Source organism: Erinaceus europaeus, chromosome 5 (assembly GCF_950295315.1).
Source record: "Erinaceus europaeus chromosome 5, mEriEur2.1, whole genome shotgun sequence".
Lineage (NCBI taxonomy): Eukaryota > Metazoa > Chordata > Mammalia > Eulipotyphla > Erinaceidae > Erinaceus > Erinaceus europaeus.
In genome coordinates, this window is record NC_080166.1 from 71182666 (window position 1) to 71187051 (window position 4386).

Below are 4386 nucleotides of genomic sequence, written 5' to 3' on the forward strand. Positions count from 1 at the left end.
GTAAATTCTAACTAGGCAGTACTTTTACTAATCTTTTCATACCAATGATTATTAAAATGACTCACAAAAGGATGAGTAAGAAACACTTATGAAGACTTCCTCTCGACATGAAATTATAGTTCTTATCTCATGATGATTTTCCTTAAGTTCATTTCAGCATGCTTAATTTCCAGGTAAATATCATTCCTTTAGTGGGTAGTGTAAAATATATCCTGAGTTTGATAAGACTGTGAAAAGAAATTCGAGCTTATGGTAATTTATTAGTTAGTTATCAAGCTGTGACTTAAAATGCTTCTCTATTTTTGCATTTCAGCAAAATCATATAATGCATTCTTTACAAATATAAAGAATGGACTAGCATTCATTTTTAAATAAATGAGAAATTTTCTAATTACAAATAAACATTTGTGCTAGAAGGTAGCTTACACATTATACATACAAGAGTAAGAATAGATACTAAGTTTTAGATTTTAGATAAAAAGTGATTTAATATATGCAAAATCTTTCTAAAAGTCACACAACTCAACCATAAAAGACTATATTAATTAGGCTAAATAGTTTTTTTTTGACAGTGAAACAGACTGATGTTGCTTAAATCAAAATGATTAGAGATAAAATTAGTAACCAAGTGATATAAAAAAAATGTATTGTATATCTGAATGTGAATTGTACAGAGCATTATGAGATACTTAAACCATTATAGGATTTGCAGGAGCTTAACATAATCAATGAAAGTAGTTGCTTATCCTTCATCACAGGCCTGTTCACTCCCTAGTAAAAGCTCACATGCATTCCAGCTTGTCCAATCTCTTTTTCTCAGGGGGCCAGGGAGTGGCATACCCAGTTAAGTGCATAAGGACCTGGGTTCAAACTCCTGGTCCCCACCTGCAGGGAGAAACCTTCATGAGTGGTGAAATAGAGCTGCAGTTTCTCTATTTCCTCCTCCCTTCTCAATTTCTCTTTGTCTCTATCCAATAATAAATAAATAAAATTTATAAAAACTCCCTTTTTAATGCAGTATGTTTACATCTTTCTCCTTCTCCATCTCCTCCTCATTCTTTATCTCACACATAGCACCACATTAACAAAATTAAATATATATTTAATAAGCTGAACTGTAAATATTATTTTTCTACCTGTGTTTAAAACTTAATTGGGGAGTTAATGGTATATACTATAGCCCTTAACATATAGGCATAACCTCTCGTCTCCCCTTGATTAGTGCCTAGGAGACATGCCAGGAGCCTAAGGCCCCTTCATCCTGCCCATTGTACTCTTTCCCCAGAGTTCTTTGCTTTGGAACAATATGCCACACCCAGGCCAGGTTTCAACTGTGTCCTCCCCTGCTGTCCTTTATTCTTAAGTCCCACCTATAAGAGAAATCATTGGCATTGGTCTTTGTCCTTCTGGCTTGTCTCACTCTACATGAGGTCTTCAAGTTCTACCTAAATTTAATCTCTGTTAGTATACATATGGAAAATCAGTATCTACTAATTTACCGAAATAACATTTGAAAATGTACTGAAGGAAAAAAAACTCATTATAAAATATTGCTTTTAGAACTTATGGATGGTATCATAGGATGGACAAAGTAGAGCATTTATTGAATTTCAAATGATTCATCATGTATAAACTAATTATTTTGACATAAAAATTGAGCAAATCCAAAAATATTTCTATGCTTTACAAAGACAATTCCCATATTTTATTTAAGTCCAAGGTTTGGATTGAAAAAAGGAATAGATACAAATAGTAATAGGTGACAATTATATATTCTCCTAGAAATGTGACTGCCACTCCAAGTCACTAAAAACTGATAGTCCTATCCTCCATGTATATGTATAATTCTTTTACCTTAGCCCACTTGATAATTCTGAAATAAAAGTCAATTTTTGTCCCAATATGTCCCAATTTATTGAAATATGATTCTATATAACATTATTTATGATTAAGAATATATAGATCTTATATATAGCAAACTGGTCAGAGCTATGCAGCATAGCTAAAATATTCTTTCCTGTCAATTATATTTTTTTGCTGAGTACATTTTAAAATGTTGCCTTAGTAATATTCACATATGAAAAATTAATATTAAACATAATATTATATTAGATCCTCAAAATTTGACATCCCTTAACTATATATTTTTGCTTTATTAGTTTTAATATTTTGTTGGTGGATTAATGGTTTACAGTCAGCATCAAATACAGTTATTGGTACATGTATAAAATTTCTCAGTTTTCCAGGGTGAGGGTGTGGATCTACTTGCAAATGCCCATGTCCAGTGGAGAAGCAATTACAGAAACCAGACTTTCAATGTTCTGCATGCCCAAAAGAAATTTGGTCTATACTTCTAAAGGGGTAAATATTAGAGGCAGATGACCAGAGGGCTCTGAACTTCAATTCCATCCGGATTCAGACAGAGAAGAGGTGAAAAAAAGCAAAGTAGGGAAGGACACTCAGAAGAAGTAGGTATGACTTAGGAAGAGAAGGCAGGACCAGAGAAAAAATAGGCAAATATATAATAGCTAACCTGTATCTGTGATGTTGGGAGAACTAATGCAGTTCCCAATGAAGGGAATATGGAAGGTGTGAAATTATACCCCTGTTAATTTATAATTTTGTAAATCAATATTACATCATTAATAAAGAAAATAAAAAAAAACATTCTGTTTTCTGCGAAACACTTCCACTCCTGACTTAGGTCCTCCTCTACCACTGTGCTCCAGGGATTGAACCTCCCCACCCCTCCCCAATGCTTTACTTGTGTGCAATACACCAAACCTAGTGCAAGTTCTACTTTGTGTTTCCCCTTTTTGTTCTTACTTCTCTATTTCAGTTTATGAGTGAGATAAATCCCATATTTATTCATCACTTTCTGGCTTATCTCACTTACGTGATTCCTTCAACCTCCATTAAAGATGAGCTGAAGAAGCTGAGTTCATCATTCCTAATAGCTGAGTAGTACTCACTTGTATGTATATATCACAACTTTTTCATTCACCTGTTATTGGACATCTGAGTTTTGACTACTACAATTTGTGTTGCTATAGTACTATGCAGAAGGACCTGCCCAAGGACCTGGGTTTGAACCCCCACTCCCCACTTGCAAGGGGGATGCTTCACAAGTGGTGAAGCAGGAGTCTATATTTCTCTCCCTCTCTACCTAGCCCACCCCTCTCAATTTCTCTCTCCTATGGAATAAAATGAACAAAGAAAGGGAGAAGAAATGGACACAAGGAGCAGTGGATTCATAGTGCTGGCACTGAGCCATAATAAAAGCCTTATAGACTAAAACAAATAAATAAATAAAATAAAGTAAAAAAATTGTTCTGCTTATGAACATAGCTTTACTAAGATATTTATTTATTTATTGTAAAGATTTTATTTATTTATTTATTTATTCCCTTTTGTTGCCTTTGTTGTTTTATTGTTGTCGTTGTTGGATAGGACAGAGGGAGGGAGGAGGGAAAGACAGGGGGGAGAGAAAGATAGACACCTGCAGACGTGCTTCACCGCCTGTGAAGAGACTCCCCTGCAGGTGGGGATCTGGGGGCTTGAACCGGGATCTTTACGCCGCTCCTTGCGCTTTGCGCCACGTGCTCTTAACCTGCTGCGCTACCTCCCGACTCCCTATACTAAGATATTTTTGATGAATATGTTTGGATCCTTAAGACATATCCCCAGGAAAGGAATTGCAAGTCATAGGGCAGGTCCACATCTAGCCTTCTTAAAGATCTCCAGACGGCTGTCCACAGGAGTTGAATCAATTTATATCCCTACCATCAGTACAGAGGGTTCCTTTGCTCCCATAACCTCTCCAATATTTGTTGCTACTTTCCTTCCTGATGTATGACATTCTCACAGGGGTGAAATGATATCTCATTGTTGTCTTTATTTCCATTTCTCTGACAATCAATGATTTGGAGCATTTTTTCCTATGTGTGGTGGCCTTTTGGATCTCTCCTTTGGCAAATATACTGTTCATACCCTTTCCCATTTTAGTATGAGGTCATTTGGGTTTTTGTTACTAAGTTTGTTGAATTCTTTATATATCTTGGTTATTACATTTTGTATGCTGTATGGCATATAAAGATCTTCCACTCTGTAAGGAGTTTTTTTGTTTGGGTGGTGGCTTCTTTTTAATTTTTTTAAAGTTTTTTTTTCAATTAGATGCACTCCCATTGACTTATATTTTGCAATTGGATTAGTATCATTGATGATGACTATAAAACTTAGATGGAAAAGAGTTCTGTCAATATTTTTTTCTCAGTATATGATAATTTCTGGTCTAACATCCAAGTCCTTGATCTATTTGTTTACTTTTATTCTGGTGAAATGTAGTAGTTAAGTTTCATTCATACAGTGCAACTCAACCCAATTTTC